The 12,523-nt window shown below is 42.6% G+C and overlaps 1 protein-coding gene across 1 annotated transcript in view; it reads left to right on the top strand.

Moving 5' to 3' along the window:
- The window catches only part of ATP9A (ATPase phospholipid transporting 9A (putative)), a 2,147,009-nt gene that overhangs the window by 611,692 nt on the left and 1,522,794 nt on the right, over nucleotides 1-12,523 (top strand). The gene's annotated exons all lie outside the window — the stretch shown is intronic.

Raw genomic sequence — 12,523 nt, 5'->3', positions numbered from 1 at the left:
TAGTGGAATGCACTGAGGGAGCCCTAGTAGTCCTTCTTCTTGTGTTAGGCACATAAGTATCACAAGAATGTTTTTGTGGATATGTGCAGTTTAGTAAGTTTAACTGACACTAATGTAACACAGTATCCTGAGCAAACATAAGTAGGAGTCATTACTAGTGTACTGTTCTTAATACACAAAATGCTTGTGACCCACCTTTCTGTTGCTTGCTCCATATCTGGTGAGGTATTGGTTAAATGATGGCCACCCTTTGCGAACACTACCATGAGAAGGGGGATGTCATCCTACTTAATCCAGTTGAGAGAGGCATTAAATGGGATGAAGGTCCCTGGTTTTGAGATGTATAAAGATAATGAGGCTTCTGCCTTACAGCCCAACAGGCCCTCCTGTGGAGAAAACCTTATGCTTATGAAGTCCATTATAGGCTAACTTGTAGTTCCTGTTCTTCCTAAAACAGACTTAACCAGCATTTGGAGGAAAGAAGCCCATGTTCTTGATCTTTCTTCCCAAATGGAACCACCTCTTTTCAGAAATGGCCTTGAAGCAAGCAGATTTTGGTGTCGCATCTAAGAAGGCTGCTGACCTCTGTATTTCCATCAGGGAGGGGAATAACATCCTAACAAAGCATCAAAGGCAGGATTTCTCTGTGATCTCTGTAGACTGGCTTACTTTGCAAAGATTCACACACCTTTGCACATAAAGCTGTGGGCAGTGTGAACAGAGATTATTTTTGGTTCCCGATTACCAGAGCGAAAGTCCATTTAAGCAAATCCGTAAACGTCAACACATATTGCGTGAACCGGTATTACAGCGAACGTCCAAAACCGCAAATTTGGAAATGTCGAATTACCATGGTTGGCCCGTCTGTGGTATAGCTCCATAAAATAAGTGTGCGATAATTATGGACCTTAGGGTTAAGGTGCAGGTTTAGGTAAGTGCATAGATAGTTAATGTATGTAAGACTTAGTGTAGGGTTAGGAGTAGGGTTTTGGTAAATGTGTATGTGGATTATTCATTTTGTTTGTTTATATTTTCATAGGGAAGTGTGTGGTAGTTAGACCTTAGGGTTAGGGAGGGGTTAAGGATAGTGCATAGATAGTTGTGTATGTGAGGTTTAGTGTAGGGTTAGAAGTAGGGTTTTGGTGCGTTACTTTAGGGTTAGAAGTAGGGTTTGGTTAGTGTATGTATGTGGTTTATTTATTTTGTTTGGGTAGGTAGTATGTAGCGGGTGGTGGGGTTGGCCGAATATGACAGTTTGAGATTTAAAATTTTGTGGTTTAGTGTGTTCGGTATTCTCATGGATCACGTAATTCATGTCGGTGTTTTGGTATTCGCTCAAAAGGAGTTTTGCTCTGGTAATATAGACCCATTTTTTTCTGACTGGGCTTTGAGCCTTTGTTTCTACCTCTCCCATTTGTAATCCTTCCTAGTGACTCAGTCTCTAGAATATAAGGCAGTACTCTCTCATTCTGTGATCAAAGAAACACTGGCGAGGGCCCTTATGATAACTATCTCTCTGTTTTTCTGTGTTCATAGGTGTTTACTAGGCTAACGACCACAAGGGCCTTTTTAAGCCTAGCCATGCATCCCAAATCTCTGACAAGTTTTGATACCCTTGATAAGTGTATGCATGGGCCTGGGAGATGAACCATTTACAGGTTACCTGTGTCAATTAGAGACACAGGTGCCTAATCAGGGATGGCTTTCCGGTTTCCCATCCAATTGTCCAAGTTGCACTTAAATTGGCTTAGGGAGGAAATCTGCTTCACATGGATGGGGGGGGAGCCTATTCCGTAGAAGCAGTAGTCTTTGGGATACATACCTATCTCTCCAGCAGGCAATGTTTAAGTCTTTAGAATGGGTAATTCTGGTGTGGTTTGTTTTGTGGATATGCAGGAGGTCCATCAGAGTGGGGTCTGACAGTGTCCTGTATGCCAGGCATAGATCTCCCCTGAAAGGCCTGTAGGAGATGGAAATACAAGGGATAGGGCCTTGAGGTGGTCTGCATAGGACATTTTGCTTTACGCCCTGTATTCTTTTAATTTGGAACCTCTGGACTTTCCATTTGTTGGATACACCTAGTTAGGTACATACCAAAGGGGGCATTGTACTCAATGATAGGCCTGATGAATGCCAAATACAGTGGAACAATTACTTCCTTTGGCTTAGATGCCATACCTTTTTTTATATGTTGCACAACATAGAGTGATTTCCTTATCAATGCAGACACATGATGGTCAAAGGCTACGTTACTATCTATGTGTGTCCCTAAGTCCCTGACTACTGGGTCAACTCTAAGGGGTGTGTTGTCAGTATGATAGTTACCAGAGATAGATGACGTCCCAAAGGATACTATTATGCATTTCTTGGCGTTTAGTTTTAGTCCGTGGCTTTGACACCAGTTGCTCGTCTGTGTCAGCCCCTCCTGGAGAACATTTGTGTCTGTGTGAGATTCAGTGACAGCTCCTAATTTGCAATCATCTGCAAATTTAGTCAGCCAGAGACCACTAACATTGGCCTTCACTTCTGAGAAGTAAATGCCAAAAAGGAGCAGTCCAAGGACTGATCACTGAGGGACTCAGCTTGTGATTGGCCTCTTTGTAGAGGTGGATTCCCCAGTTCTAACTTCCTGGGTCCTGTCTGTGAGCCAGTTGGCTATCTACCAGGTGACATATGGGTTTGTATGTCTTTGTATTTCATTGTCTTTCTCTTTGTAAACTGCTATAATAAATTCTGTGTCCTTAACTGAATGCAAAAAGTGGATGAGATTGTAATTTATCAAGTGCAAATTGAGTTGCAACTTGTTGATTGCCATTTCTCACTGAAAGTTACTGCTGGCACAGTTTCTTTTACTGCATTGGCACAGAGGGTTATTTCCAGTTTTCTTCACAGCTGTATAGCTGCAGAATTATTATACTGGCTTTTAAGTAATGGGGGTGTAGAATATATTCCGGGCTTGTTCACTGAAAAAACTTTCATCTTTTCCTCCATTTGGTCAAGGCCTTGACTAGTTTATTTTACCAAGATGTATCCTTGACCAGCTGTTATTCAGTGATTCATTATAGAACCTCTGTACATGTGACTGTGTCAGTGGTGTGTGTAAAGCAGCAGAATCTGGGATGTTTTTTCTTGGGTAATGCAGTTCATGGTGGCTTCCGTGTCTTTATCTTCTAGATCAGTCGAGCACATAAAGAAGCTGCCACTCTCTTGCTGAAAGAGAATGACATTCAGGTTTCTGTCTTACCTCTGTCAAGTCTCGATACCAAGTCTCCTGGGAGGAAGGCTGTGCAGGGGACACTGCAGCAGTCATTGCCACTCATCTGGGCTGCATGTGAAAGGTCAGCTCTCTTAGTTTGCCTAGGTTAGGAAAACTATCCCCAAGAACACAGAGATTCTGGATGCTGTCACAAATGGCCACAACTTGGTGCTATTAAAGTGTCCCCATCCAAGCCCCTGGAACAGATCCAGAATGTACTCTTCATAGGTCTCTAGAGCTTCTTCTTCTTCTGAAAACATTGTGGTGTTTATTCCTATGTTTTCTTTGTTCTGAAGGGCACAGAGTTCCATCTTCTGTTGGATTTCAGTACTTCTGGTTCCATATGGTGACTTTCCAGTCAGTCCAGTTGCCTGGATGGTGTAACTAGATATAGATGCCTCCTAGCACATTTTGTGTTAGGGAGCCTTTAAAAAGACAACTTCAGTCTGCTCTGAGTGGGTACTACTTTAAAAAGTGCTGCTGTGTGGTCTTTTATCTGTGCCTGTAGTGTTTCCATGATTCAGTCTGGTAAGCAAGCCAAAGGGTCTCCCAGTGTTTCCTTTCTATTACTGGCTTTTGGTGGTCTTACCAAAGATATTTTAGTACCAGACCTTATAATGGACACTTCCATGGTTGCAGGATGTAGGGGGGTAGTCTTTAACTGAGACTTAGATAAGTGTTTGTACTTCTTAGCAAAGAGGATTCCCTTTACTGTTCTGTGTTCTTCACACCTGCTTATAGAAGAGGGCACAAGAAGTTGTCACTTTACCATTCTGGATCTTGATCTTGATGAAGACACAGAAGTGTTTTGAGGTTCAATCCCTTCTTTACCTCTTGATTCCCATGGCAGCTGCCATCTTTACTCTCTGATTCACACACACATGTGCATACTGACGCTTCAGTGAACAGTGAGGTGTTAGTGCCTGCACAGTCATCTTGCTCTCATGAACCTTCCTTTGGTGATGACCATTATCACTGCCCTCAGAGAATCGTAGATTCTTCATGCTAAACTGTGTGGGGTTTTGCTTTCCATAACTGCGTCTGTTGCAGACTGATAGAAGGTGCCAGTGTCAGGCTGGAGAATCTGCCTAGAGTCCTCCCTGGTGTAAAGCAAGTGGGACTTCTGACAGAAGAGACTGCATATAAAGCTGCTTAAGTGAGAGTGGCTTTGCTTGCCTTGTAGGTTCAAGCAAGAGAACGAAACCTGAGCTTGTCCTACTGTGGTGTGAATACCAGGCCAAGATTTAGTACATAAACACCAAGCATTTGCATTCTCTGTGAAGACCAGCGATGTACCTCTGGCAGGGAGTCATCACCTGCATCTTTACCCTTACTGCCATTAAAATCCTAAGGAAGTAGCTGTAGAGGAGTTAAAACCCTGACTGCAGCCTATACACCCAAAGTTCAGTTGGGAGTTTCGGCAGCAGACTGTGCTGGCAGAGGTGGATGGGTATGCCTGGAATAGGGCGGTAGGTGGGATGGAGCTGTCTGTGCACTACTATGACCCCTTGGAGGAGGTGCTATGGAACAAATGCACAGCTTGGGTGGCATACATTTGGTTTGCTAACCTACATCCTGGTGATAGCCTTCAGCTGAAATGTGCATAAATATACACTTGTATAGTGAATCAGTTGTGGGCCTCTGCATTTATATGGGTTGCACAGTAATCCCTCCAACCACCCAGGGGTGGGGTTAGATCATTTTGCAAATGGTCTTCTTGCTAGGATGCTGCTGAGGGCACAGAACACTCGCTCATAGCTGCCTGAATGATGGTCAATTTAGACAGTTCTTGTCCTGACACTGGCTGAAATTCTTGGTGTCAAGAACAAGTAGATCTTGTCTGATTAGGGGAGGGTTGATGGTAAGCAGGTACAGGCAAAAAAAGCACATAATAAAAAAAATTCTAGGAAAGTGAATGTGCTCTTGGAGTTGATATAGGAAGCCTGCCTGATGAAGTTGTTCTGTGTGATGAACATCCTAGAAATTGACTTGTGCCATTGAAAAAAATGTTGTGTTCCCAAATTCTGCTCAGTACAGCGGGGCATGAGCATTTAGGAGTGAATGATATATTCATTTTTGTGGAAGTTTTTTAAAATTAATTACATTTTATTTGGTATGATCATTGCCACAAACCTAAGGGTAAATACAACATTTATATGGTCAAATTGGTGCAGCAGATCAACCAGAATGTTGTTGGAGGTGGGAGGACACTGGAGTCCTTGGAGAAAAACATTGCAGCCATAGAGAGAGTATACAAAACTTTATAAAGACAGTGACTGGAGTTTTTGGACTGCCATTGCTGACGTTAGGCTGCTTTAGTGCACCACATATATCATTCTTCTTCACAGCTTTCTGAATCTTGGTAAATACCTGGTGTAACACTCTGGGAGAGTCTCCCTACTGGGAGAGGCCACCTACACACTGGGAGTACCAATCATCTTTGTGTGGGTTCTGCAGGAGGTATCATATGTCACGGCATAGAGAGAAGAATGGGAGATGAGCGAATAGTCATCATTCTGCTTTTTGCAGAGATTTTCTGTAGCATGAAGTCCTTTTCCCTAGTGTGCTGGTATCTTTACTATTGGCTGGTTGAACAGTGACGATTGGCTTTGAGCACTTTGCCTCCTGGAGACCTGTAAGGCCGTTACATCTACATGTCGTCCTCCCCACCAGGCTGTGACATCCTGTACTCTGAGCTCCAGTTTCTGCCAGAACTCTGAGCGATGCCTCACATGCCTCAACTCCCCTATCCTCCAGGATAGACATTCTCATTCTTCCCTGCTTTACCTTTAAGTGTCCAAACCAATGATCAGACTCTGGTCGCTCAGGTTGTAATCAGGGCTTTGTCCCTCTGTGCTATTGGCAAGGCTGGAAATGGTGACTGGAGGGCAATATTGAATCTTAGAACCTTTTTGCAGTTTTCTTCTGTATGTGATTGTCACTTTCAGATGAAAGGAAAAAAAAAACTTTTGTTTCCCTTATCAGGATTAAATCACATTTCTTTTTTCTGACTGTTGACCCCTCCTGCCTTACCTGAGATAACCACATTGTGTTTACCCCTTTAGTATTTTATGCACTCATATCATCTTCCTGGTACTACAGGAATCCATTCTAATAAAAGCCAGAAATTCACCCTCTTGCCCTTTGTTGGGTGACATTTGGTTCCACTTTTCACTTGACCACTGTTTAGATTCCCAGATCCCATCAGACTAATATTTGTCACTGAGGCTGCCAGAAAGGTTTCTAGTGGTCAATCTTTGTATATCATGCCATGTGTGGATATTATCTTGTATGGCAGAGAAATTACCCTGCCCATGTCAGGCAGTTAGCTAAGAGGTGGTCCTTCCCATCTTTGACAACTGTTTAATTTTTTTTTTTTTTTTTTTTTTTTTTTTTTAAATTCTGTGGTCAGGATACATGTCTCCATTATTGAGAGATGCATCCTCATGGAAGGTAGATCATTGGTCTTGCTTAGGCATGTCAAACAGTTCCTTAATGGGGATTGCTTGCATTTATGCAAGATAACCACGTGAACCTTTCTGATATATCCAAAAATTGCTGCTGTACACATTCAGCTGGTCCTCCCAATACTAACCAATCATCAGATATCATAAGCTGCTAGCCTGGTCATGTGTTATAGAGGAATGAAACCTTGACTGCAGTTCAGGTGATCTCTGTTCAGTTAACAGTGTGGGTGCTATAGGATCCAGGCCAGGTAAGATGGGCGTAAGTAGTTGACATCAGCTCAGCCATCCTAGGGGTGGGGGGAGTACGCCTTGCCACATTAGCAGTGCCTACCAAACAGAAAATGATTAATCGTAGAAGCATTCATGTGTGGTTGTAATGCAGGACATTGTGCTACTGTGTAAGGAGAAGGCATTTGTGGTAGCACTCATCTTCCCATGAAGTTAGAAAACTGCCCACGGGTGGAAGGGAGAAGGGGTTAGAACAGGCTTCATGGTATTGAGCATACTGGCCTGCTTCCTACTGTCAAACACAGTCCTGTGGTCCTTGTCTGGAGAAAAACAATCTCCCCCTAGAGGAGGGAACAAATGAGCCATTAGGTCAATCCTGCAGGTGAAGAAGGGAAGCTTCTACTTCTACCAAGTATTCCACTGACTGGTTATACCCGCCAGCCACCTTTTCTGTGTAAAAAAAAAAATAAATAAAAAAATATTTTTTGTGTCAAGATTTAACTGCATTTTCCATTTATCATCATGATCCCCTTTGCCTTATTACAGTAATCCCATTATATTTATCCCATAGGGCTTTGTGTAGTCATCTTATTTCCTCCTTGTTCTTCCTCTTGTTCAGTGAAACAAGGTCCAACTTCCCTAGCCTCTCCTTATATGTGATAGTGTGCATTTCTATTCACTCACCATCTCAGTTATTTGCCCGGTAGAGCTCCAGTACTGTAATATCTTTTTTCTTTGAGTCTGTGTGAATGGAACTCAGTACTCCAAATGTTGCTTAACTAATGATTGATCACTCTTCTGTCTCTTGATTTCATCCCCATGAAAGTGTACCTATGCTTTTGATTTGTTTTCTGCTACCCTTTTACCCCAAGCCTGGTTGTTTAGATTTACAAGGCCATTTTTTTTCTGCTGTGCAGTCTTTATGCTGACTGATCGATTGCATACTCTGCCTTTGGATCGTAATTTCCCACGCTGCAGCACATGTACTTGGAAGAGCTGAGATGAAGTTGCCACCTTTAAAACCATTTTCTTCTTTATTCTCTTTTTTGAAAAACACTTGTCCTCCTAGAGAATTAAATTTCTGGATTGACTGGCTTTCCTATCTTCTCTTTAAATCGGCTGCTTTTGTAAATTTGAAATTGGTGTCTTAGATGATGCTGTTTTTGATGACCATTATCTCTGTCTACAGGGTTTTAGAGTTACAAGTACTGATTTGAAGGAAATCTTATGTAGTTTTTGCAAAAGCTATGTTTCCTTTAGGATCATGCCAGGTTTTCTCCTGAAACTGTTTTCAAAGTGGTCCTCAGATCAGTCCTTTCATCTCCCCATTTTGTTTTGTGGGGCAAAATCCAACAGAGAGAGACATGAATTATCACTTCACTTTTTTCCAAAGAATGGTGTGGTGCATGAGTACAAGAAGACAGCCAAATGCTTTATCATTTTTGCTTCAATTAAGTGCAGCCTAGCTTACAGCTAGCAAACCTTAATGGATTGCACATTCCACTGTACCGTTTTCCATCAGACAATTAACTGCCCAGTCAGTAATGTTGTTAAAGGTCTCCCCATTATTAGTTTGGCCGCTTCCAGTGCCTATTCAGGGATGTGCCTATTGCTGCCATTTTTGCAGCATCACTTGGTTTGTTGAGTAGTATCTTCTCCAGTCTTTACTGCTTGAACCATTAGTCCAAGACTTGGGCATCCCATGGTAACTGTGTTTCATGTCTGGGTCTTCTGAACCCCTGGTTCCTTGTATCATTTTGTCTGCTGTGTCCAAGGTGTGTTATTGCAGCCTTAGTCATTTTCCCAGCCATTACCCATCACAAAGGCCTTTTCAAAGATCAGTTGAAATGGTGAGTACTTAAGTACTTGTACAGCTGTCATTATATGTTGTATCTTGCTTCACAGGGTCCTTCACAATGGGTACTTATTACTCATCTGCCATCCTGCTATGTAGCCCCATCACCTTTGTTGATGATGGATATCATAGAAAATCTGTCCGGTTTCTAATTGTATATCCTTGTTTCTTCATACATGTGTGGTTGCTCACATTCAGAGGGGTATAGAAGCAGGAAGCGTGGACCTGGGCATGCCTTCTGTGATCTTGAGTATGATATCACAGTGTGCAACGCAGGAGGCTTGCATACCTTTGAGCACAGTAGTTCAGAATGCAAGATTTTTGCTCTGAAAAAGGATCCTTAGGAAAGGAGATCCAAGCCATAATCCACTGCCGAGAGCCCTCTTAAAGATCTAATGATCCAGCAATTACTCAGACATGCACTAAACTCATAAAGTTAAGTATAAGAAGTCAGAGGTACTCTTGATCTGGTCAGCATCATCCATTCTCAACCATTTTGATAAGCCGTACTGGTTCCCAGTCACTGTGATCCCACCATCCATTCTGAGTTGTCATTGCCATCGTTCAAGCAGCTATAGGGGTACTTTCTGCCCTTGCCAGCATCACAGCAAGGCGATCTTCATTCTCAGCACTCGTGCAGCTGTCTAAATCAGCAGTGCCTATTCTAATTCAGTTCTGAGCTCTGCTTGTTAGCACCATTAAGAACTCTACCAGCTTGGTCAGCAGTACCATTACCAGTTATTGGAAGCCAGCTTTCAGCAATGAAATGTGATGCTTGCATCTATAACGTGTGTGTGTAACATAAGAAAACATTTCATGAGAGAAAAAGCAGACTTAAGAACTTTGTCTGTTAAGACACTAAACATTTTTATGAATATCATACCTTTCTGAGCTGCCTTTAAGTAAAGTAAGTTCACTTTTAGCATGTAAAATCATTGTACTGTAATTATATTGTGCAGCAAAGGATGCTACACTAGGCTAAGGTGAAGTATCTGTTTTTGCAGATTGCTACATAAGTTTGCATAAATGCTGGTGGAGGAAGTCTAATGCTAATGCAACTTGACTTGTATATCCATTCTCCATTTCTGCATGTAATGGAGGCTGAAGTCGTGGCTTGAGTTGCTACACTTTTTATATGGAAGTAATGCAAGTAATCTTTGATGGGACATTATTTATAAAGAGTATTCAATACATTCTTAGTGGATATTTCACAGTCACTACTGCACTGCAGACAGGAGGTATTGTTTCTCTTCAGTGACTCTTTAATTGCACATAGTGCACGTGCTGTGCATACTACTCATGCACATAGGCCAGTTCTTGGGGTGCACTGGTCACTAACATTATAATAAATGTACATCTCATGAGCTAAATATGCATATGAACCCATTTCCATTTTACTTTTTGGCAGTGTTGACTTGCACCCTGGTGCTGCAACATTGGCTGATAGCAACACATATCCTCCTTCGGAACTTTCAGTGTAGGGCATACTGCCTGCACATCCTCCTGCCTTCAGTGGGGTGTGCATTGTCAGATGAAGCTGTGGTGTCGCTGCTGAGAGTCTGCAGACACAGCACAGGAGTGGAGTATTACTAATTAACAAGAGTAGCCATGTGGCTACCTCCTTGTACATTAACTGCTTGGGTGTGTTGTTTGCCTGGCATTCCTTACAGACACCTTCTCAGCACTAACAGCAGTTGCACACTACCTCTCTACAACACCACAGATGGTATGTAAAGTATGACATTAGGAATTATGCATCACATTCTGTTCAGGTTTTCAGAGCCCGTCTCCAGAGATACTAAGCACCAAGGAATGCCATAGTGTGCAGTTACATATGCCTTAATTTTATACTTTTCATTAACATTAACAGACTCCATCAATTCTGCATATTCTTGCATTGGGCTGTGCATACTCTCTGAAGCTTACCCATTCATTTATTCACGTAACCTGTAATTTTTTTTTTTTTTTTTACTGAAATTTGCTATGGCAGGAAACTACATGGGCACGCTTTACATTTTATTTTGTAATTGTTTCTTCTTACCTCATCCATATTCTTTTAGACTGGAAATGTCTCTTTTTTGCCAGTTTACTTTGTAATAATTAGAACCAGCCCATCATGCAAGTTGGTGCATAGCTCTCTTCCTTGTGATGCAGTATTGTGGTTGCTTTATTTGTTTCTTCCTTGTGATGCAGTATTGTGGTTGCTTTATTTGTTTCTTCCTTGTGGTTCATAGGTTCATAGGTTGGTACTAGGCTTTCAGCCCTAGGGCCTATACAAGCCTAGCCATAACAATTCCCTGGCTATTTCTTCCCACATTATTTACTTTCCTGGACCCCTGTCTAGCAGAACATCGATATCTGTACAGTAACTGAGACCTGGTTCAAGGCTCCAGAGAGCACCCCTGTAATATTGTGGTTGCTTTATTTGTTTCTTCCTTGTGATGCAGTGTTGTGGTTGCTTTATTTGTTTCTTCCTTGTGATGCAGTATTGTGGTTGCTTTATTTGTTTCTTCCTTGTGATGCAGTATTGCGGTTGCTTTATGTGTTTCTTCCTTGTGATGCAGTATTGAGGTTGCTTTATGTGTTTCTTCCTTGTGATGCTGTATTAGGTTCATAGGTTCATAGGTTCATACTAGGCTATCTGCCCGAGGGCATTTATAAGCCTAGCCCATTGTTTTGTGGCTTACGCCACCCCTTTAGTATGGGGAACTATACCCATTATTTTGCTGTGCCTCTGTCGAGCAGTGACACTGAGGTAATTCCTGGGGTATATCTGCGATCTCCCATCCATTGGTCAAGATTTCTCTTGAACAAGGCCAGCGAGGTGCTCTGCCTCACATGTACCGGGATTTTGTTCCACAGCATAGGGAGTCTTTGGGTGATGAATCTATCTCTCCAGCACGTCCTATTAATAGCCGTGTCGAGGTTTAAGTCTCCGCCCTTGTGGCTCTGATGGATCTAGATTTTTGAGGTGAAGCATATTCATCAAATCTGGGTTTGACATGGCCTTGTATGTTAGGCAAAGGTCACCTCTGAGCAAGCGGTAAGCGACTGAATAGAGCTGGAGTTCTTTCAGTCGGGCAGCATAGGACAGATTTTTGAGACCCTTTATCCTTTTGGTGAGGAACTTTGTGGCCTCTCCAGCTGCTGCAAGTGTCGGGTCAGATACATTCCGAATGGGGCATTGTACTCAATCATTGGTCTGATGAGTGATGAGTAAAGGGAGACTATGACCTCCCTTGATCTAGATGAGAATCCCTTCATGATAAGGTGGGCAATGTAGAAGGACTTCCTAACTACTTTAGCTACATGGGTGTCGAATGACAGACTACTATCAACCTGGGTCCCCAGGTCCCTGATAACTTCTTCTGTGCTCAGTGGATTGCCACCTATTTGGTAGCTAGGGGTAACCTTGTTTTTCCCGAAGGGTATGACTATGCATTTTTGGCATTTAACTTTAGGCCGTGGCTCTGGCACCAGTTATCCGCTTTCTGTGAGACCCTTCTGAAGGATATCTGTGTCAGATGTGTTTTCTACTATGGCGCCCAGTTTGCAGTCATCTGCAAACTTTGTCAGCCATAACCCTCCTGTGTTTGCTTGTACTGGAAAAGTAGATGCCAAACAAGAGTGGGCCCAGGACTGAGCCCTGTGGGACACCACTTGTGACAGGCTTTGAGTCTGACATGGCGCCAGCAACTCTGACCCTGTGGGTTCTGT

Source organism: Protopterus annectens, chromosome 12.part0, assembly GCF_019279795.1.
Source record: "Protopterus annectens isolate FY-2018-M chromosome 12.part0, PAN1.0, whole genome shotgun sequence".
In the NCBI taxonomy this organism is placed as follows: domain Eukaryota; kingdom Metazoa; phylum Chordata; order Ceratodontiformes; family Protopteridae; genus Protopterus; species Protopterus annectens.
The sequence above is the reverse complement of the archived record's forward strand: the minus strand, read 5'-3'. Positions and strand labels throughout refer to the sequence as shown.